Here is a 25304-nt window from a genome sequence, read left to right on the forward strand (position 1 = left end):
TTCCGTAACGCTTCCGTAAGCGATTCTGTGGAAATTCTTCATCGTTCTTCGTCGTTCTTCACCGTTCTTCATCCGTTCTTCGTTCGTTCTTCGTTCTTCAACGGGTAAGTTTTCGAATTCGAGACTTTCAATTCATTTCTTGTTTTGTGTACTTTCACTTTAATTTCGTTTACTTTCAGTTTTCTTTTCTTCCGTTTTTAACGTGCTTTAACCATTTATTTAAGCCGTTTTCTCGTCTAATAAATGATAAAATGAATTTCAACTGATCATTTGTGTTGTAATCTCGTTTAATCACTGTTAAAACGAAATCTAACTGATCGTTCACGCTATAACCTCGGTTAAACCAAAAAAAGTAAAATAATAATAAAATAATCAAAATATCTTTGAATAAAATAATAAAAAAAATCAATCGGACGTTTTTCTTTGGAAGTTTCCTTGAATGAATTGATTAATAACCAAAGTGAAACTAAGACTAAAATCAACTCACAAATCAAGTTTTTTTCCGAAAAATCACTAAAAACCGTTTTAAGGTCCAACGCCTTAAACGGTCCTCTTTGCTTTTATCGGTTAACATGGACCGTTCAAAAGCATAAAATCAACATGTGACTTTACCGCTTTTGCAAGAACTACGTAGGTCTGATTTCCTCATCGCAATTGAGGATACGTAGGAGCAAAAGCCCCGCTTTTGTCGACCACCCCAAGAGATCGTTAATGGTCCAAATGCCTTAACGTTTCTCTCCTTTCAGAAACAAGAGATCGTTAATGGTCCAATGCCTTAACGTTTCTCTCCTTTCAAAATCAAAAGACCGTTTAATGGTCCAACACCTTAAATGACCTTTTGTTCAAATAAAAAACATATTTTGCAAAAAAGACAAAAAACAAACTTAAACCAAACACTTTGTTCCGAAAGAACTACGTAGGTCTGATTTTCTCATCCCAAATTGAGGAATACGTAGGAGCAAAGGGAAACACCCTTGTCGACCATAAAAAAGAAAAAATATAAAAAGGGTATAAAGGATATAAGGACATAAAAGGGAACGTAAAAATCAAAGTCATGTTTGCACATTCGATTAAAGGCTGCCGTCCCTTGGGGCGGACGTGTGGGGTGCCAATACCTTCCCCGTGCGTAAATACAACTCCCGAACCTTTCACTTAAAAGTTCGTAGATCACGTCTTTTCTGGTTTTTCCGACGTTTTCCTCAAATAAACGTTGGTGGCGACTCCGCGCGTATTCCTTTCGTGGAACCCGCATCCCGCGAGTCACGCGTCGCCCTCCCGCCGAAGGGTAGGTTGCGACACCAGTCACGAGTACATGGCATGGTCTTAAAGGAGGAGTTAGCTGCTTGCTCAAGATCCAAGAGGAGTTTTGGCCCAACACTTAGAAGCCACGGAGCAAAGCATGCCAGCTATAATAGGGCAGTACAAAGAAGAGTTAAACTAGTCTTTGACCCATGAACAAAAACTAGTAGAGGACTTCGCACAAGCGTACGCCGAGAAGGAAGCAAGAGGGAGGGTGATTGATGCATTGCATCAAGAAGCGACCATGTGGATGGATAGGTTCACCTTGACCTTAAATGGAAGTCAAGACCTCCCGCGACTACTAGCCAAAGCAAAGGCCATCGCTGAAGTGTATTCAGCCCCAGAGGAAATTCACGGGCTAATAAATTACTGTCAACACATGATAGATTTGATGGACCATATAATTAGAAACCGTTAGGTTCTGTTGTAACACTTTTGTATGATCTTGGCTAGATAAAAGCTTTGTTCCTTTTTATAAAAAGAGAAGTTCTGAAACTCATCACGTTGTCTAAAAAAGACCTTGAGGTGGATCCAAGTGCCCTGATCATTCATTAGCATATTCATGTTTTGGTGGCATACTCACCACTGTTTGTTTCTTTAGGGAACTCACCATAACTAAAAAAGCGCAAAGGCACCCCTATAACACTCGATCCAGAAGTAAGATGGATAATGAAGAGGGAGTGCAAGAACAGATGAAGGCTGACCTATCGGCCTTAAAAGATCAAATGGCTTCTATCAAGGAGGCCATGCTAAAGCTTCAAAAAACTATAGAAGATAATGCTACGGCGGCCGCTTCCAATACAGCTAGGGAAGCGGAACCGGTGCTACAGCCCCCAATAAACTTAGGCCGAGACAGAAACACGACGGGTTTCAATCGGAGGTATAGTCCTCAAGCCTACCCTTATGGTTTGCCTCCGGACTTTACTCCCTGTACCGCTCTAGATGATTTGAGCCAAGCCCCTACCTTTGAGGGGCAGCTCCCTCCTCATGCCGACTATCCTCTGCAAGAAGATGATGAAGGAGATGCCAATTTAGGCTCTCTACTTCCCCTCAAGGATCCAGCCCCCCATGAGTTGCCCCAACCAAACATAGTCCGCCACGTCCCGTCTCCATCCGCACCCGTTAAGGAACTCGTTCCCTTTGCAAAAGATAAGGGAAAGATTGATTTACTTGAAGAGAGGCTGAAAGTGGTAGAAGGCCTCGGTAACTACCCGTTCTCAAATTTAGCGGATCTGTGTCTGGTACCTGACATCATCATTCCTCCCAAGTTTAAAGTACCAGATTTTGATAAATATAAAGGGACGACATGTCAAAAAAGTCATCTTCGGATGTACTGCCGAAGGATGGGGGCATATTCTACGGACGAAAAGCTGTTAATGCACTTCTTTCAAGACAGCTTAGTCGGAGCAGCAGTGGCATGGTACGCCAATCTGGAAGCTTCTCAAATCCGATCATGGAAAGACTTGGCAACTGCTTTCATTAGGCAGTACCAATACAACACGGATATGGCTCCTGATCGGAACCAACTTCAGAGCATGACCAAGCGGGAACATGAGTCCATTAAAGAATATGCTCAAAGGTGGAGAAACCTAGCAGCCCAAGTCATCCCACCTATGAATGAAAGGGAAATGATCACGATTATGGTAGATACGTTGCCTACGTTCTACTACGAGAAGCTGATAGGATATATGCCGGCTAACTTTGCAGACCTCGTCTTCGCCGGAGAAAGAATCGAGTCAGGACTGAGGAAAGGAAAGTTTGAATATGCCTCCAACGCTGTCCCCAACAACAATAGAAGAGCCCCGATGGTGGGCACACATAAAAAGGAAGGAGATACCCACGCGGTCACCACCGTTCCGACATGGATGAAAGCACCGCAAAATGCCCAAAACTCATACCAACACAACCACCCGAACTTTTCGATCCGAGCCGGAAGTTCCCTCCCAACTCAAGTGGAAGGGCCTCCTGCTACAGAAAAAACACCTGCCCAGCACACAGCTCTAGCCACTCCCCGACCAGCCAATAATGCAACTCCTGGCACGAGCTATAACAATGCACGATGGCCCCTGAAAGACGAGTTCTCTCCTATTCCCATGGCGTATTCCGAGTTGTGGCCCTCATTATTGGAAAATCATTTGGTGGTGGCCATACCCAGGAAGGTCTTCCAGCCACCATACCCCAAGTGGTGCAACTTAAATGCCACATGCACATACCATAGTGGAGCCCCCGGACACAACATTGACTCATGCTTGCCATTTAAGTATAAGGTGCAACATCTAATAAATGTCGACTGGCTGTCCTTTCAAGAAGAGGGTCCCAGTGTTAAAACCAATCCACTAGCCAGTCATGGAGGGGCTAGCGTAAACGCCATCGAAAAGGATAGGCCGTCAGGGGCAAGGAGATTAGAAGATGTGGCTACATCTAGACGATTCATCTACCAGTCGCTGCAGGCAGCATGCATGGTCTCTCGTGGCGGAGGCGAAAGTGATGAATGTATGTTTCATCTCAGGGAATCACACGACATGGAAACCTGCCCCGCGGTGGAAGAGTTACTTCAATGGCTCATGGACTGGGGGCAGCTCGAAGTGTCCGAGGAAGATAGGGAAGAACCACAAATTTGCATGCAGTCGGAAGAAAGGAAGGTTCCCCCAACCCCCAAAGCCCTAGTAATATGTTTCACTAGGAATGTGACCGGCTCCAGGTCCAAGTACCCCCCGACAGTGCCCAAGCCTACGCCGTTTCCCTATCAAAGCAATAAGGCCGTTCCATGGAAGTATACCCCTCCCGCTTTTGGAGAAAGAGCTGCAACCGAGGTTGACTCCTTGTCAGCCAAGGTGACCAACATCACCGGCCTTAGTGGCATAACCCGCAGTGGCCGGGTGTTCGCTCCCCCTCACTCGGCGGAATTGCCCTCCAAGGGGAAAGCACCCATGATCCAAGAGCCCGAAAACACGGCCACCCCCTCAAAAGAAGTGGATCCCCTGGTGGTAAAAGGAGCTGAAAAGAAAGAAGGTCTTCAAGGAAAGGAGGTGACCTTGGAAGAGGCTCATGAGTTCCTTCGTCTTATCCAAAAAAGTGAGTTTAAGGAAGTTGAGTAACTAAATAAAACTCTGGCAAGGATTTCTTTGCTCGAACTGCTCATAAACTCTGAGCCTCATCGTGCACTATTGGTAAAGGTCCTCAACGAAGCCCACGTAGCACACGACATCTCAGTCGAGGGTTTTGAAGGCATTAATAATCATATAACTACCAATAACTATATTGCGTTCGCGGAAGAAGAGATTCCCGTTGAAGGGAGAGGGCACAACAAAACTCTACATGTGTCTGTCAGATGCATGGACCATGTCGTCGCTAAGGTACTCATCGACAATGGTTCAAGTTTAAATGTGATGCCAAAGACCACCTTGGAGAAACTTCCTTTTAATGCGTCACGTCTAAAACCGAGTTCGATGGTAGTACGAGCCTTTGACGGTAGCCGGCGGGAGGTGATGGGGGAAATCGACATCCCCATTCAGATAGGCCCCCACACTTGCAATGTGGTTTTTCAAGTGATGGACATAAATCCTGCCTACAGCTGCCTTTTTGGGAGACCCTGGATTCACGCGCTAGGAGTGGTCCCTTCGACTCTTGGTGATAGTGTCAGGCGAAGAAGATATGTTGGTGAGCTGCCCCTTCTCCGCGCCATATGTGGAAGCAGCGGAGGAATCATTGGAAACAACTTTCCAATCCTTCGAGGTGGTGAGTTGTGCCTCTGTGGAAATGAGTCTGTTGCTGCCTTGTCTCTGTAATGCGACCCTAATGGTGGCACGGGTGATGCTCAGGCATGGTTATGAGCCTGGAATGGGTCTGGGCAAGGACAGCCACGGGAATGCCGATGTGGTCGACATTAGGGGGAACCCGTACAGATATGGGTTGGGGTATGAACCCGAGAAACTGGGAAGAAGGAATGCGCCGTCAAGACTCCGGGCAGATAGGGCATGGCCCGGCCATGTTAGCCAGTGTTTCACAAGTGCCGGGATAATGTTCGAGGAAGAGGTGGCGATAGTAGGAGAGGAGTCTCCACAAGATCCGCCAAGTTTCGTACGACCGTGCAATCCCAATTCCCAAGTGGGGAACTGGTGCGTGATGAACCAGTCGGAAGTCTATACCGCTGATTCAATGTAATTAGAGGCTATAGATTCCTTTCTCTTTTGTTTTGTGAAATCTACCTTATTAAATAACAAAGAGATCTTGTTTCATCTGTTCTTGCGATTCCACCTTTTCTCATATCATTTTGCATGTTTTTGTTTGTTGTCTTGAATGGTATAGATGTGAGGGTCGATTCTTTGAGGATCCTAACAACGAGGGTTTGATAATCGATTTTGACCGAGAAGTAAGTCAAACAATAAATGAAGAAGAGGAAGAGGACGTCCTTTCACCAGAGTTGGAGAGGTTGATCGCTCAGGAAGAACGCGAAATGAAGCCTCACCAAGAGGAAACCGAACTGATAAACTTAGAGACCAGAGAGGGAAAGAAAGAAGTGAAAGTAGGAACCGGTATGACCGCACCTATCCGCCAAGGTTTGATAACCCTTCTTGAAGAATATCAAGACATATTCACATGGTCGTACCAAGACATGCCAGGTCTGGACCTCGACATTGTGCAACATAAGTTGCCATTGAATCCTGGGTCTTCCCCGGTTAAGCAAAAACTACGAAGGATGAGACTCGAAATGTCTTTGAAAATTAAAGAAGAAGTAAGAAAGCAGTTCGATGCGGGTTTCTTGGTTGTAGCTCGATACCCGGAATGGGTAGCCAACATTGTCCCAGTCCCAAAAAAGGACGGCAAAGTGCGAATGTGCGTAGACTATCGGGACTTAAACCGAGCCAGTCCTAAAGACAATTTTCCCTTGCCACACATTGATATACTAGTAGATAATACAGCCAAGTTCGCCCTTTTCTCTTTTATGGATGGTTTCTCAAGGTATAATCAGATAAAGATGGCACCCGAAGATGTGGAGAAGACTACTTTCGTCACCCTGTGGGGAACATTCTGCTACAAAGTGATGGCCTTCGGGCTAAAAGATACTGGGGCAACCTATCAACGTGCCATGGTAGCTTTGTTCCACGACATGATGCATAAAGAGATAGAAGTCTATGTAGATGACATGATTGCCAAATCTCGGACCGAGGACGAACACCTCGTCAATCTGCGTAAGCTATTTGGAAGGCTGCGAAAATACCAACTTAAACTAAACCCCGCCAAGTGCACCTTCAGGGTGAAATCGGGGAAGTTATTGGGATTTATCGCGAGCCAGAAAGGGATAGAGATAGATCCCGAGAAAGTGAAGGCCATTCTTGAAATGCCAGAGCCACGCACGGAGAAGCAGGTTCGAGGTTTCCTGGGCAGGTTGAACTACATCGCGAGATTTATCTCGCAACTCACCCCTACCTGCGAGCCCATCTTCAAACTATTGCGTAAGAACCAGGCGGTCCTGTGGAAAAGTGACTGCCAAGAGGCCTTTGAAATAATCAAACAGAGCCTCGCGAATCTCCCGGTGCTCATGCCACCTGTAACAGGAAGACCTCTTTTCCCGTACATGACTGTGTTAGACGAGTCTATGGAGTGCGTGTTGGGTCAGCACGACGACTCTGGGAAAAAGGAACAAGCCATTTACTATTTAAGCAAGAAGTTTACCGCCTGTGAGATGAATTACTCAATATTGGAAAGGACGTGTTGTGCCTTGGTATGGGCGTCACATCGTCTTAGGCAGTACATGCTCAGTCATACCACGTGGCTTATTTCCAAAATGGATCCCGTGAAATACATCTTTGAGAAGCCGACCCTCACGGGACGAATCGCTAGGTGGTAGGTACTACTATCTGAATTCGATATTGTGTACGTCACCCAAAAGGCGATAAAGGGAAGCGCTTTGGCAGATTATTTGGCCCAACAACCCCTCCAAGATTATCGGTCGATGCACCCCGAGTTCCCGGATGAAGACATCATGGCCTTATTCGAAGAAAAGCGGACGCACGAGGATATAGACAAATGGATTGTTTGTTTCGATGGGGCATCTAATGCTTTGGACCATGGAGTAGGGGCAATCCTTGTATCCCCAGATGATCAATGTATTCTTTTCACGGCCAGGCTAGGTTTCGATTGTACAAACAATATGGCCGAATATGAAGCGTGCGCCCTTGGGATTCAGGCGGCCATTGATTTTGACGTAAAGCTACTCAAAGTGTATGGAGACTCAGCTTTGGTAATACGCCAGTTGAGAGGAGAATGGGAAACTAGGGATCAAAAGTTGATACTCTATCAAACTCATATCTTGAAGTTAGCCGAATTCTTTGACGACATTTCTTTCCACCACACACCTCGGGAAGAGAACCAAATGGCCGATGCATTGGCCACCTTGGCATCGATGTTTCAACTTGCCCCACACGGGGATGTGCCGTACATTGAATTCATATCTCGGGGCAAGCCGGCACATTGTTGTGCGATAGAGGAAGAGCGAGATGGGAAACTGTGGTATTTCGACATCAAACAGTATGTCGAGAACAAAGAATATCCACCAGGGATTTCTGACAATGACAAAAAAACGTTTAGGAGATTGGCTACTGGTTTCTTTATGAGTGGTACCATCCTGTACAAACGAAACCACGACATGACCCTCCTGCGATGCGTAGATGCCAAAGAGGCGAACTACATGATTCAGGAAATCCACGGGGGTTCATTTGGGACACATGCCAATGGGCATGCTATGGCCAGGAAGATCCTTAGAGCAAGTTATTACTGGCTCACTATGGAAAGCGATTGCTGCGCCCATGTAAGGAAATGCCATAAATGTCAAGCATATGCGGACAATGTCAATGTTCCGCCACATCCTCTGAATGTCATGTCCGCCCCTTGGCCTTTTTCCATGTGAGGGATAGATGTCATTGGGGCCATCGAACCCAAAGCTTCGAATGGTCATCGCTTCATTCTTGTGGCGATAGATTATTTCACCAAATGGGTCGAAGCGGCTTCTTATACCAATGTCACGAGGAGTGTGGTGGTCAGATTCATAAAGAAGGAACTGATTTGTCGATACAGACTCCCCAGGAAGATCATTACTGACAATGGCACCAATCTGAACAACAAAATGATGCAGGAAATGTGCGGGGATTTCTAGATCCAGCATCATAACTCCACCCCCTATCGGCCAAAGATGAATGGGGCTGTGGAGGCTGCAAATAAAAATATTAAGAAGATTATTCAGAAGATGACGGTGTCATACAAAGATTGGCATAAGATGTTACCTTTTGCCCTGCATGGATATCGAACCTCGGTACGAACTTCTACTGGGGCAACGCCGTATTCCTTGGTTTATGGGATGGAAGCAGTACTCCCATTTGAGGTAGAGGTCCCTTCCCAGAAGATACTAGCGGAATCGGGCCTAGAAGAATCAGAGTGGGCTCAAACATGCTACGACCAACTCAACCTTACTGAAGGTAAGCGTTAGACGGCCATGAGCCATGGGTGCCTCTATCAACAAAGGATAAAGAACGCGTTCGAAAAGAAGGTACGCCTGCGCAAGCTCAATCAGGGGGACCTTGTCCTGAAAAAGATATCCCACACTATTAAAGATAATTGAGGGAAGTGGGCCCCAAATTACGAAGGACCTTTCGTTGTGAAAAAGGCTTTTTTTGGGGGGGCTCTGGTGCTCACCAACATGGATGGCGAGGAGATACCCTCGTCCGTGAACTCCGATGTCGTTAAGCGATATTACGCTTGAAATCTGGGGCAATTGAGGAAATCGCTGCATGTTCTTTTTATTTTTGTGTTTGTATGTTCTTCTTGGTTTCCTCCAGGGATTCTTATTCGCTGTAATTGTCTCGTCACAGTTCTTTAAAAGAAGAGAACATGGATCTGAGGCTTCAGTCCTCACTTTGGTTTTAAACCATGTGCAGTTTGTAAAAACCTAAGCCCTTTCGCTCAGTTCATAGGGTGCCTCAAGCGCTTAATTAAAACTGAACCTAACCAACTTTCACTAAGAAGATTATTGCATTTTGAAAACATTCATGCATACGCATACGCATGCATATTTTTATGATAATAGGGGCAGAATCGTCTTAGGCAACGGTCAGAGGTCGAGACAAGGTTGAAGGCAGAAACCAATCAAGATAAAACGGTAACACGGCCACAGTTTACCGCACAATGTCATTTCCTACTTTCAGGTACTTAGGGACGGACGCAGGTGGAGGCTAGGGTCACGACCGATAGATCGTCATCCCTTGCCTGACTTTGGACAAACGGAAAGCGCCACTGTAAGGCAGCCTAGTATCCTTTGAATTCCCGGTAGTTATTACTGTTGTGTCTTTAAAGTAAATATTGAATGCCTAATCTACCCTAAGGGGGGGGGGGGGTTTGAGTAAGCAAACACCGATCCACAGAAAGCATTATTTATTTCCTCCTAAAAAAAAGTACAGGTTAGCTCGCCTGGGCGAGCAACCCCTGTACGAAAATGGTTGAAAAGGGGCTGGGGGAAGGTTTCTGCACTCAAAAAACTTTCCCCGTCATTCAAAAAAAGAAAGCTCACGGGACTCACGGATTTTGCAGCCCTTAGGTCACCATTTTTTTGCGTTTTTGATTCCATTTTGCTCTATTATTCATCTCCAACAAGTAAGTACCTCATTCTTGGGCTCTCTAGCTTTCCATTGATGTATTTTGGTGCTCTAAATTGCATGTATTTGCTAAAAAACGTGAGGGATTTATCCTCAAATTGTTGCTTGTTTTTGTTGAATTGAGGGGTTGTAAGGGATGGCCTTAGGCCTAGGGTGCATTCTGATACAATGGGGCATGCCACATTGCCCCCATTCTCTTGCTATTCATGCCTAAACATGCGCCCACCAAGTGCTCGGTGAAATTCCTCAATGACATATGGGCATGGTTTTGTGAACTTCGAATTGTGGGGGTGTTTTATATGTATAGGGACAGCATGAAGGATTTAAAATGAGTGCCCGAATGCGATTCTAGGCCTAGGAACCCAAGCTTTTAATTTCAATACAAGGAAGCATGACTTACGCCTAGGAATCTAAGTTTTGGTTTTGAATGTAAAAAGGCATGAATATTAGGACATGTTTGAGAGGTTTTTATTAGAATTTAAATTTGGCTGCCCCATGAGGAATACCTTGCACCTAGGTAGCATGGAAAATACCTTTCAACGGTATGTATATATGCAAATATATATAGCATGGAAATGCCTTGCAAAGTGTGTGAATATATGGCATAAAAATACCTTGCAAAGTGTGAATGTATAACAAATAATGCATTTAAAAAATCTGTACATGTAGGATAGGTAGCGTAAAAATGCCTTTCAAAATATGTATATTTGTGGATAGGTAGCATAAGGAGCCTTTCAAAAAATGTACCCATGTCAAAAATGGCACGAAAATGCTTCCTAAATGAATATATGATGTGGAATTGCCTTTCAAGTGTAGATAGATGACATGAAAGTTCCTTCTCAAATAAATGCAAGTGTGTGCATGACATGAGTTTGGCTCTCCAATGTGCATATATAAACAAATATGAAACAACAAAAATGTATATGTTAATAAAATACTTCAAATGTGCGTAGGTAGTTTGTGGTAGCAAAATACTTAGGATATGAACATGTGTAATTTTGACACAATACCTTGAGCATGTGTATATGTATTCTTTTAAAAAAAAAATATGTGTGGTAACTAGAATGTTTTGAATATCCTTGTATGTTGATATAAATAGTTGGATATTTTACGCATATGCACGTTCATAAATGTTTTACATTAAGGAAATGTGTGCACAAGTTTGTTCTAAATCGAAAAGATTAGCATTCCGTTTTTGCTTTAAAATAAGCGTTTTCTTGTAAAATAACTTTCCAAATGTTTGTCCCCGCAGGAAATGGCTCCGAGAAAGCTTTCTGCGAAAAGATCTAGGAGGGATGCCGCGGCTGAAGGGACTAGTGCCGCCCCTGAGTTTGATAGCCACCATTTCAGGAGCGCCGAGCACCAGCAGCGTTTCGAGGCCATCAAAGGATGCTCGTTCCACTGAGAGAGACGCGTCCAGCTCAGGGACGATGAGTACACAGATTTCCAAGAAGAGATAGCTCGCCGGCGTTGGATGTCGCTGGTCACTCCCATGGCCAAGTTTGACCCATATATAGTCCTAGAGTTTTACGCTAATGCTTGGCCCACTGAGGAGGGCGTGCAGGACATGCGGTCATGGGTAAGGGGCCAGTGGATTCCTTTTGATGCAGACACCCTCAGCCAGTTCCTGGGTGACCCATTAGTATTAGAGGAGGGTCAGGAGTGCGAGTTTTGTCAGAGAAGGAACCGGGCCGATGGATTTGACGAGGAGGCCATTGCCCAGCTGTTATGCATACCAGGTTAGGATTTTGCCCGGACTGCTGCCAGGAGACGGGTATGGATCATGCGCACCAGCATGACCACCTTGACCCAGATGTAGATGATGCTGTTGCTCAGGAATGTCCTGCCCAGCGATCATAACTCCGACCTCCCTCTGCAGAAGTGTTAGCTGGTGTATGCCATCCTAACACAGATGAGCGTCCATGTGGCTCAGTTGATCACTGACGCCATTTATTTATTTGCAGGTATGCCACCTACCAAACACCCTCTAGACCCAGATAAGTCTAACGGGCCCTGGGGTTTCCAACATTGATCACAGGTCTCTGCCAGTCATTCGGGGTTCCCGTCACACCTAGTAAGGTGATTCGACCGCCGATCACCCGGGCCTTCATTGAGAAGTATTGCACGCCTAGGCAGGCGCAGGGTGATGCACCGTAGGCCGCAGACGCACCGCCGCCACCTCATCAGGCTGATCCAGCTGGGTCATTTGGCATGGAGCGGTATTTACAACACTTGGTTCGCCAGCAGGCGGCCAACCACAGGGGGAAGGTGCAGATCCATGAGTGTCTCCACCAGCTCAGCCTCAGTCAGCAGAGCCAGGGTTTCGCTCCTTTTGCGTGCCCTACTCCAGATCAGTTTAGGGCTGAGGTTGTATGGCCCGGGGATTGGCCTGAGGCCCAGGCAGGGGAGGCACCCACAGAGGCTCCCAGCGATGCAGAGGAGGCCCGCATGGATGAGGAGATGACAGATTTACTCGATTTCTTGGGAGGGAGCGGAGGCACATGACCAGGGGATCCCCAGATTCATATTCTCTTTTATGTTTCCTCTTTTATCTGTTACATATCATTTTATTTTTATAACTTGAGGGACTAACGTTTGTTTTGTTTTTTTTTATTGTCTTTTGTTTTGTGCATATGTTGTTTGGACTGTTGCGTTAGTGCTTACTTCGTTATTGTCGATAATGTTTGTTGAAATTCCGAAACCAAGTAGAGTTTTCATTTAGGAACGTCGTCCTAAAAATAAAATGAACAAAAAAAAATCATGATTACGCCAAGAATAGAAAAAAGAAAGAGGCGTTGTGAACAAATGTCATGTCTATATATAAAGAAAAGAAAAGAGTTTTTTATATGTAAAAGAAAAAAAACTGTATGGAAAGATTTTGTGTATGTGTAAATAATGTGTGAAAAGAAATTATTTTGTGTGAGCAATGAGTGTATATAAAGAAGTTTTGATATAAACCACGAGTTGTATGTTGAAAAACGAAAAAGAAATCTTTGAACAGGAATAGAGTTTTTTATATAGGCCGTGTTGATATAAAGAGATAGAGTTTTTAATGCGTGTGTATACAGAAAAAGTTTTTCGTGTATAGGAATGTAGGTGTACAAAGAAAAAGCTTTTCTCATAGATAACGATGGATGTATAGTTTTTGCAAACGAAAAAAAAATGAAACAAAAAAAGAAAAAGAAAGAAAGACCTCGAAGGTCGGCATGTTATGGTCATAGGAAGCATAAATCATTCGTAAAGAGCAAACATATCTTTTGGAAACAAGAGGCTGACGCTAAGAGTTTATTTTCCAGAATAACCGAGATGAGAATGGATGGATTCATTGAACCGATGAAAGAACATGATTTGGAAATATTGGGTCTACTTGTGTAAATCCCAAGCCTTAGTATCACAATGCCATAAATTGGATGCTTGAGTACCCACCTAGTTGTAGCCATGACTAATTTTGCATGTCGTTCCCAAATCATCATTGTTACGCGTACCTCATGGAAATAATATGGAAATTCAACCCAAGACCGACACCTTGACACACGAATTTGTTTTCCCCCACATATCAAAATCGGGCTCGCATGATAAAAAGACCATGTTGAGACACAACCTTAAGCTACTTTGAACCTTGGCCCATGAAAAGAATCCTCATCCTTTCCCCCGAAGAAAAGGACAGTAGAATCTCCTCAAGGGAGAGCGAATAACGAATGCTAAAACCCAAATTCTCAATGAAAGAAATGGAAAGGAAGAAATGAAAAGAAAAGGAAAAGAAGGATTCCCGATCGAAGATCGGAAGAAAGTAAAAAGAAAAGGATCGAAGGAAAAATAGAATAATTCCCGATCAATACAGGAAACCAGGAAAGAGAACAGAAGATCTTTTGACCAAATCAATTTTCGGCAGGGTAAATGACTGCCGGCAAAGGAAAACCCATTTTTGAAGTATTTCTTCCTTTGGGATTGCCATTCAAAGTCACTCTCGACTGGAGATATCCCGCCCCACATAAACAAAAAGGAAAAGACCAACACACCTAGCTTCCTCTCCAAAATCACTACCCTCGAGAAAATCCTATTGATCCGTGATCGTGCGTCTGATCTTTTGGTTCGATAGGAAATCATGTGTAAAATAAAGTCATGGTGCAGTTATGGTTTGGGATTAGGGTAAAACACTTGCCTATGTGAGTTTTTAAACACTATGAGTGATTTTATTCCCAGTTTCAGTTTGACCCGACGTTTCCCCTGAATGTTCATTTAAAAGCTAAATGTTGACATCCTGCCCTTCATTTTCGGTTACAAGGAAAATTACTTTTGGCATGGGTATATTGTTTCTCTAAGATATGGTGCTCTCGCGAATGATTTATTTTTCCTTGCTAAAGCATGTTCGCCTTTTTAGGTGAAAAAACCCGGTGGACCATTCGGTCCTGCCAACAAATCTTATCCGGAGCCCCATGAATTGATTGTCATTCATGCATCCTCCACCATCGAGTCTGGAGCCCTACGAATTGATTGCCTAGCGCTGTTCGTCTATCCTCCACCCTCAAATCTTATTCGGAGACCCATGAATTGATTGCCTAGCGCTGTTAATGCGTCCTCCACCATCGAGTCTGGAGCCCCACGAATTGATTGCCTAGCGCTGTTCGTCTATCCTCCACCCTCAAATCTTATCCGGAGCCCCATGAATTGATTGTCATTCATGCATCCTCCACCATCGAGTCTGGAGCCCCACGAATTGATTGCCTAGCGCTGCTTGTCTATCCTCCACCCTCAAATCTTATTCGGAGTCCCATGAATTGATTGCCTAGCGCTGTTCATGCGTCCTCCACCATCGAGTCTGGAGCCCCATGAATTGATTGCCTAGCGCTGTTCGTCTATCCTCCACCCTCAAATCTTATCTAGAGCCCCATGAATTGATTGCCTAGCGTTGTTCATGCGTCCTCCACCATCGAGTCTGGAGTCCCACGAATTGATTGCCTAACGCTGTTCGTCTATCCTCCACACTCAAATCTTATCCAGAGCCCCATGAATTGATTGTCTTTCATGCGTCCTCCACCATCAAGTCCGGAGTCCCACAAATTGATTGCCTAGCGCTATTCGTGTATCCTCCACCGTCCTATTTGGAGCCCCATGTGTCCTTCGTTATCAAGCGCGAAGCCTCCGGTGACTGGGAAATATGGTTTTTTGTTATTTTCCCGATTGGTTCCTTCGCCAAACATGTGTATATGTGTATATTATGTTATTGGTGTTTTTTTGTTGTTTGTGTTTGTTTTGTGTTGTGCAGAGAAAGAAGAAGGAGAGACGGAAGTCGTCATAGACTAGTCACGGATAGGGCGAAGACGGACGAAATCAGTGTTTTATCTTTGCTTTCCTCTTATCTCCGATAAAAGGTAAGTAAAGAGGAGCAACTGTCATACCCTAATTTCGTCCGGGGACTATTGTTTGATGGCTTGCAACCTTTGGTTGACCGCTTCGAGGTACTTGGCACCCTTTGTTGCACAATACGTGAAGTTCCGAGACATGCCGAAAATCAAAAGGAAGCATTGTCATGCAATCCGTGAAATTCCGTAACATGTCGGAAATCAAAAGGAAGTATTGTTACGCAATTCGTGAGTTTTCGTAACATTTCGAAAGCTAAAAAAGGAGTAATTACATGATCCGTAAGGTTCTGTAACCTTACGAAAAGAAAACAAGTATCGTTACGAAATTCGTAATGTTTCGTAACGTTACGGAAAAAGAATCACCAAAAAAAAGCAAAAGGGGTGTATTTAGTAAAAAAGGGGTACAAATAGCAACCAGGCCCTCTTGGGCCTTCCAGGATGTTCCTCTAGAAGGCCCATATTTTCCTATAAATAGGGGGAGGAGTGAAGGAGAAATGGGTTCAGCCCTTCTGGTACTTCGTAATCACTTAAAATTAGTGAGGAAAATTGTTTCCTTGAATAAAATCCAAGCCGAGACGCTTCCATAACGTTTCTGTAATGTTTCCGTGGGCGATTTCGCGAAGATTTTCAACCGTTCTTCATCGTTCGTTGTTCGTTCTTCGTCGTTCTTTGGTCTTCAACCGGTAAGTTCCCAAAATTGAACTTTTCAATTCATTCTATGTTCCCTTGGTGGTCCCCATTTGTGTCGCGTACTTTTATTTTCATTTCATTTACTTTCCGTACCCCCTTTTGACGTGCTTTAGTCATTTACCTAAGTCATTTTCTCGCCTAATCAAAAAATAAAATAAATTTCCACCGATCATTTGATTTGTAATATCCGTTAATTCCTGTTAAAATGAAATCCGATCGTTCGGTCATGCCGTAACCACATTGGAAACCAAAAAGAGGTAAAATAATAATATAATAATAAAAAAATATCTTTTAGTAAAATAAACCAAAAAAAATTATCAGACGTTTCTCTTTGGGATTTCTCTTTCTTAATTGAATTGACTAATAACCAAAGTGAAACTAAGGCTAAAATCAATTCATAAATCAAACTTTTGTCATCACCTAAAAAGCCATTTTTAAGGTCCAATGCCTCGAAATGGTCTTTTCCGCTTTTATTGGTTAAACGTGGATTTTTAAAACCTAAAATCAACACGTAGCTTTGTCACCTCTTTCAAAAAACCAAGAGATCAGTAATGGTCCAATGCCTTAATGCTTTTTCTCCTTTCAAAAGAATCGAAAGATCATTTAATGGTCCAACGCCTTAAATGACCTTTCATTCAATCAAAACAATTTAACCAACGTTTAGTTCTCGAAGAACTACGTAGGTTTGATTTCCTTACCACAATTAAGGAATACATAGGAGCAAGGGAAACACCCTTGTCGACCACAAAAAGATAAAATATATAAAAGGCACAAAAAGACATAAGAACATAAAAAAGGGAAAATAAAACAAATTGAAGTAATGTTTGCACACTTTAAAAGGCTGTCGTCCCTTTTGACGGACGCGTGGGGTGATAATACCTTCATCGTGCGTAAATACAACTCCTGAACCTTTCACTTAAAGTTCGTAGACCACGTCTTTTTCCGGTTTTTCCGACGTTTTCCTCAAATAAAAGTTGGTGGCGACTCCGCGCATTTTCCTTTCTTGGAAGATGCACCCGTGAGTCCCGCGTCGCCCTCCCTCCGAAGGGTAGGCTGCGACAACATGAAGTAAACAAGTAATGTCACCAACACTCTCCCTCAATATATATCACAAGTACCTAACTTTATACACATGTAATTCTTGGAGCTCAGAAAGACTTGGTGAGGGGAAATCATACACTTGATCATTGAAGTTCACAATAGGTAGGTTCAAATTTGCTATGATGAAGTAATGAGTTAACACATTAGTTCAACCATAGCAGCCATAGTTCATGTTTTGCTTTTGTACTTGATGTAGCAACTAATTTTTTTTTTGGATCGACAAAAGTACATATATTATATATATTAATGAAAGCAGCACAAGTGGTACTAATTTACAAACAACCTAGCATCAATGAGAGTAGACCTATGGTTAGCTAATACAATATACATAATAAGTATTAGAGAACCAAAGATCTGGCTATTAGCTAGGTAACCACCCACCCTCAAAACTGTACATTTTATTGCAAAATAATGGTGGTGTGGTTAGACACTTTTAATCCTAAATGTCTCGTTGTAGACATATATACCTCTACATATGTGTGCATTTTGCAACCACCACTATTATTTTGCATAAAATTTTAAATGAAAACCCTTCTATGGTATATCCTATATGGTTTGCTTGTTGACGACTAAAAGTATTAGGAAGAGTTGAGAAGACGAGCCACCCATGTAAACAGTAAATATAGAGGCTAGTTATTTTGTGTATAAGAGATTGAAAAATTGGAGATATAAAAGCTTTTTTGGTGCTATTATATGGATGTATAATTTGTGATTGCAGATGTGGGCATTTATGATACTATCTTCACTGAGGTTTAACTTAGGAACTATGTTCATGGCCTTGCAATCACTTTATTGCTGATAATTCAGAATTATTTTTTGGACTTAATTCAGAGTCTTATTTTTCTCAAGCTCCCTATTTTGTGATTTTTGTTTGTGCTTTTACCATTAAGTCAATAGTCTTTGAATTAGAAAAATTCTTTTCTGTTAAATGAAGCTATTAATCATACTGTGTTGGGATAGTTTAGATTTGAGTATGTCAAGGAATCTTCATAAAGAAGTAATCACACAGAGATGCGTATATGTTAATTTAGATTGATATATAGAGGAAGCTTAATTCCTCAATCCATTACATATGAGAGGTATGATAAAATACTGGGATTATTAGACAAATATTGTTATATTACTTAATTTGTTGTAACTTGCAATGATATAAGTAAGACCTTTGCATGATATATTCTTGTCCTATCATCATTGATAAACTAATTTCAGTGATGTATCTGTTTTCATTGTGTGAAAATAGGATGTAAGTATTAACTCATTTTTTAAAAGTTCTCTCTGGAAGTTGGTAAAGTAAGCAATTATTTCTTCAAGATAAATTAAACCAAAACACAGACTAACTTGTGGAATTTCTGGAGTAACCTTAGGAGAATTAGATGGAATATGCTTGTGAAGAGTAGTAGTAGATTTCATTGGCATGCCTGTTATTTGATTGATGAACCATTGGAGAGATTCATGTTACTGTGTATTTTAAAGGTGGCCTTCAATATTACAACCTTTCCAAGTTTCAACTATATTTTGTACTTTTCTCCATCTTTTTTCTTAATGAGTTTTCTAATGTTTAGTAGGGAATGGGTTTCATTTCATGAAGTTAATAGGCAAAAGCCAAAATTGTCAATTGTATTTTGTTTTTGGGCTATGTGTAGCTGTCAGTAGGCATTTGCTGGTGGCTAAGTGTCTCACACTAATCACAGGGTGGCTCAGCTTACTTGCAATCATTGTTTGTGTGTTGACAAGTGCATGTTCCTGAATAAGATTTCTGCAATGCTCTACCCCACCCAAAAAAAATGTTTTAATCTTTTTAGAACTGTTTATTTTTTATGAATTGATTTCCAATTTTCAATCTTTTTCTTCATGATACTAATTTCTGGGTAACAACGAAAGTAGGAGATGCTGATCGTTTTTTAGATGGGATTACAAAGATAATGAAAGTAATGTTGATCATTGCTGATGTAACTTGGTCTCTTTCATTCATTTAAGCAGTTGTAGGCCAAAAAATCTAATCAATGTTTATGTTATATGTTAATAGGCTCTATATGGATAAAAATATTAATTGGCACCGGTTTTCTGGTTTGGATATTGATTCTATCTCTTCACTTGCAGTTTCTCTTCTCTCATTGCAACCTTCTCCTTATGTGGATTGCTATGCAACTACAAATTATTCTCATTTTGGTCGTAGTTTGAGTAATCTTTGATCTTCTGTGATATTTGACTCCATGTCATGTTTTGTTCCTCTGCTTTTAGACTTGTTTAGCATGCCATATTGTCATCCACTATCCCAAATTCATTTTACTTGTCATTGTCCCTGATTCTAATAACATATCAAAGTTTATCTATTTATTTATGTTTGGAGCCATATAATTAATTTGTTATCTATTACCATATCCTTATTTGTAATTTTACTATATGCATATTTTATTTACATATACTTCTGCAGAACCTATAACATTTTGATTATATCAAATTTAATCTTTGTTCTATCATATGGCAATTGATGTGTGCCAATTTATTTCAATCAAGATCAACAGAACTGACAGTTGATTTATTGCAATGTAGAAATCAACTGAGAACTCTACTTGTTTATCTATTACCTGCAAATATGTGATGTTTTCCCTTTTAGTAAATCTGGCAACATGATTTCATGGGAGGCCTTGATATGCTTGAAATGACATTCATGATGGCCTCACTAAAATGAAAATACACACATTAACGATTCAGTTTTTTGCTATCCACAAATTAGTTTTTTAATGGTCTGATATTGTAAATTAAAACAATAGTCACTAGTATGGAACTTCCTATTACTTGCTTTTATGTATTTTAACATAGCATTAATTTCAATAGGCTAGAGACTAATATGCATAAAGGCTACAAAGACAGGGACCAAAATGCCTATTCACTCCTAATTGTAGTTAACGTTTAATTAATATCCAAATTTCATTATGTATTTAGTGTAATAGACAAAAAGGAAGCATCGGGTGCGACTATTACGTCATGCATTGGATGTCCATGATAATCTTAGGAACTTTCAGGAATAATTGGGAAACGGTAATTATTTATTTCAAACAAAGTTGATTTTCTTATCATTGTTATTACATTATTAATTTATCTTTTATTTGATCATGCAATATTTTAATGATGTTAGACTATTGGAAGCAGAGAGATTGAAGGCGCTTCGCATCCAATGGGCATTGTATTATATAAAAGTTAGAAATCAAACATAGGATGTTAGGGAGCTATGTAACTTTAGGTTACTTAATTAGTTTACGATAGCTTGCATTACATTTTTTACAATTGTTGTTCCATTTTAACATTGAATAATCTTTGTTGATAGTTATTCATAGTTATCAATTGATTTTTTACAATTGATAGTTTACTAGCTAGCTTTCTGCTAAAACCTATTTGAAAGCAGAATGCAAATGATATATGATGTGTGTTGTGTGGTCTGATTTTAGATTTACAGGTTAAATTTTGAGTTTTTTTTTTTTTGTAAAAACAGAGAGAGTATTTAAAATTTTTTTCTAAAAATTACATCGGTTTTTTTAAAAAAACCGATGTTAAGATACACGAACAACATCGATTTTTCCAAAAAAGTGATGTTAACATATAAGTTAACATCGGTTTTTCAAAAAAATTGATGTTGTTTGTGTATCTTAACATCAATTTTTTTTATAGAAACGATTGTTAATATTCAAAATGTTAACATCGGTTGTTTCAAAAAAATTGATGTTAACATTTTGGATATTAACATCGGTTTTCTGTAAAAAAAAAACCGATGTTAACGTATGTTAACATCAGTTTTTTGGAAAAAACCGATGTTAACGTTTTGGACATTAACATCAGTTTTTTCAACATCGGTTTTTCTAGAAAAAATCGATGTTAACATTTTGGATATTAACATCAATTTTCTTTAAAAAGTCAATGTTAACGTTTTAGATATTAACATCGGTTTTCTGTAGTTAGCGTCAGTTTTTTCCAAAAACCGATGTTAACTGTTAACATTAATACATACGTTAACATCGGTTTTTTTTACAGATAACCAATGTTAACTGTCAACATTAATACATTTTTTGGGTGTAATTCTTATTATATAACATTGGTTATTTAAATAATCAATGTTATCAATTTTACGTTAACATCAGTTTTTTAAAACCGATGTTAACGGTAATACTTTCAACATCAATACTTTCAACATTGATTAAAAACCGATGTAGGAAGTCATAAATAACCAACGTAGAAAGCATATTTTCTAATAGTGGTTTGGTGAGTATCCCTAGAATGGGTTGATCGTTGAATATGTAGCAATACATAGTTTAAGTTTTTTATATTGGTATCTTATTCATGTTGTATGTATGTTAACAATGGTTATTATACACCAAAAAAGGAATGTTGCTAGTTGTTTTAGGATTCAAATATCAAAACTTACTATATGTATGTTTATCTAGCATATTAAGGCTAACATATTGCAAGCCAACTTGTTTTATGTGTCATAACCTAGACTATGAATTTTTTACTTGATTTTTGGATATAAAATTGGGCTTTGAAATTTGTTAGCATGGATGTCAAAATTAGTCAACTTGCTTTTTATATGTCATGGTAATACATCCTACATGTAATCATACTTCTTTAGACTTGCAATAACCTTTAAGTTTGGTGTTATTATTCTTTTTGAAATTAAAGCTACAATAATTATTCACTATTTGACTTTGGCTTCTATAAATTCAATTAATTAAGGTTGAATGTAATAATACAATGAATGTTCAATTTTTGGTCTTGTTTATAGTTGCATGTATCGTGCCACAAAATATGTGTAAATAATTATGCACGATTTTGCGGTTTCATATTATTTTAAACCAATTTACGCTCTCCTTGCCTCTTTCGTAGTTGGCTAAAGTTTTTACTTGAGTATGGCTAAAAGTTGAATTGTTTGCCAACAAATACAGACTTTTATATTTTCATATCCAGCAGTGCAGAAAGACAATTGATGATAAAAACAAATGTCTATATTAGATTCATTTTGAAAACACAATCCATAAGAGGACTAACTAATTCCTAAAATTTAACTCATCCACATACATTTCTCTAATAATAGCAACTAATTGACAAAAGTTTTTTTTGCACATAGCCTGCAAAAATAACTAATAATTAATGTTTAAAAAAACATATTTCTACCCAATGAATTTATTTAATTCCTTTTTTGATTTGAATTTCTCTATTTTAACAAGGCAAGTTAGGCCAACAAATTAATTATCCAATAACTGCAAATTAACACATGAATTCTAATAAAGTTATTCACAATCATACTCAAAAAATACAAACTAACAATAAGTTGATCATGAGGATATTTCTGCACAATTAATTATTTAACTCCTTTTTTGGTTTGTATTTCTCTATTTTAACAAGGTAACTTAGGCAAAAAAATTAATTACCCAATACCTGCAAATTGTAACATCCCATGTTTTAAAACTAATTTAAAAAGGATTGCTATTTGTAAATAAATAGAGTTTTAGAAAAATGATAATTTTGTTTATAATCAAATAAATAAGGAGAAATAACTTTATTAATTAAAATAATGGTTTGAGAGAAAATAAAAAAGGTATTTTATTTATTGATAAGGAATAAAATAGACCTTGTTTTTATAAAATGATAAAAATAAATAAATAGAGTAAATGATAAGTTGTAAGTACCCTAGCTATAAATAGAGACGTGTGTTAGGTCAGTTTTCATATTGACAATGCCTTCTCTTTCCCTCAATTTCGTTTTCCCCTCTCCTTCTCCCAAAACCCTATCTTTTTCCTGCATACCACCAAACCTATCTCAGAAAAATGACGATCTTGGACTCATTCACCGTTGGATCGTTGTGAAATTTGAGCACCATGGTTGGAACTCATTTCCGAACATTCTCACCGTTCGGAATTACTAAAAGTTGTTGGAGCTGATAGAAAAATTGTTTTTATCACAACTTTTTCTTTTCCCGTAGAAACCCAAAATTGTCTCAGTAAAACTACGATCTCGGACTTGTTAACTGTTGGATTGTTATGAAATTTTGATATGTGGTTCGCGATTCAATTCCTCACACCTTCACCGCTGGGATTTGCTAAATATATTGGTGGAGAGAGAAAACTGAATCGCACGAAGACAGTACAAAATGGAGGCTTTAATCTCTTTTTCTTCTCTTTGATGTTTAGGAACCCTATTAGAGCAATCAGAGGAAAAACTAGAGGAATCTCAGGAAACCGCTAGAGATGCCTCTATTTCTGTCACAATGCACACGTGAAATTTCGATATGTGGTCCACGATTCAATTCCGCACACCTTCACCGTTGGGATTTGCAAAATAATATTGGTGGAGAGAGAAAACTGAATCGCACGAAGACAGTACCAAATGGAGGCTTCAATCCCTTCTCCTTCTCTTTGACATTTGAGAACCCTATCAGAGCAGTTGGAGGAAAAACTGGAGAAACCTCTAAAGATGCCGCTATTGCTATCACAATGCACATGTGAGCCCACTTAGAGGTAAGGGATGAGTTTATCATAATTCGTGTTAGAATGAACATGTGTAGGGATCCTTAGAGGATTAAATTGGGGTTTATTAAATTACAATTTTTCCTTTACGATTATAAATACAATATTGTTGTGTTTTATGTACCAATTATGTTCTGATGAGAATTAGTTGATAAACTTGAGTGCTCTTGATGTTTTTGTGTTTTGACCTATGATTTTGATATAATTATGTGAAATTATTTGGGGTTTTACTCCCCATGTTGTGATAAAACTTTTGTATAAATTGTTATGTTGAGATTATGAAATGGTGATTCAAATTGTGAGTATGTGATAAATTGAACCTGTGATGAATGATGAAATACGTGTGTATTGAAATGAGATGTGTGTATTGAGTTGTGAGCTATGAACTGTGCAATCACACAATTTTAAGATCCGTTAAGGGTGACGAGTATTGTGATGGGATCCACTGTAGGAACTTGACGAGTTTAATCACAACGCGATGAGTTAAAATGATTTTGAAAACAATTGAGTAGTTGTGTGTATTGCATAGTTCATAGGTAAAGTGTGTATGATTCATGAGGTGTGATAACATGCTATTTTGGGATTATGCCATTGTTATTGAGACCGAATATATGTGATAAATTGAGTATGTATTGACTTATGATATATTAGTGCATTGAGATGCTGTGTGCATTGAGTCGTGAGCTATGAATTGTACAATCACACGACTATAAGACCTTTCAAGGGCGACGAGTTAATAATAAGACCCTTTAAGGGCGATGAGTTAATGCTAAGACCCTTTAAGGGTGATGAGTTAATGCTAAGACCCTTTAAGGGCGGCGAGTTAATGCGCGACAAGTATTGTGATGGGAATCACTATGGGGACTCGACGAGTTTAATCACAAGTGCAACGAGATGAAACTATTTTGAGAACAATTAAGGAGTTGTGTGTTTTGTACAATTCATAGATAGAGTCTGTGTGCTAAAATGTTTTCTGGGTTGGACCTGAATCAAGAGGGAGAGGCCCTAACGGACTCTTCAGAGTGTAGGCCTTGGGGGTAAATACACTCGGTTTGAGTGCTCCTTTAAGCCAGTGCTGATTCTACATAGTTGGAGCATTCTCGCAAAACAGCGTGACCCTGACTGGTCTCCCTATGATTTTACCTAGTGAGAGTGACCTGACTTACTAGTGTGTGGTTTGTCTTGTCATGTACTCCTAGGCGGCCAACGAGCTTTTTCACTAACATGGTACCACATTGCATATAGTATTGAGTCTTAATGTATATATTGCATAACGTTTGTGTATTGATCGATATTGATTGACTTGGTGATATTGTATTTTGATCCTTGAGTACGTGAATGTTGTGAAAATGAATGAGATGTGTTGTGTTGTGATGTGATGTTTGGTGACAAAATGGTGAAATGACATGAACTATGTTTAAGTTTTATTTTGTTTATGTGATATTTATACCTACATGTTATCTTGTTTCTCTCCATTAGTTAGGAATGTGATAACTCACTCCCTGTGTGTTGTTTGTGTTTGGATCCTGTGATGATCTTGAACTTTGTGTTCAGGGGAGCAGATGACTACGTGAATTGCTGTAAGGAACCTTTGTGCTGAAGGATGTCCAGACGCCATGCTTTGATAGGATGTGACATTGGGGTATAAGTTTCTATATTAATTGTATGAAGTTTTAGACAACCTT

This window comes from Glycine max, chromosome 14 (assembly GCF_000004515.6).
Source record: "Glycine max cultivar Williams 82 chromosome 14, Glycine_max_v4.0, whole genome shotgun sequence".
NCBI classification, from domain to species: domain Eukaryota; kingdom Viridiplantae; phylum Streptophyta; class Magnoliopsida; order Fabales; family Fabaceae; genus Glycine; species Glycine max.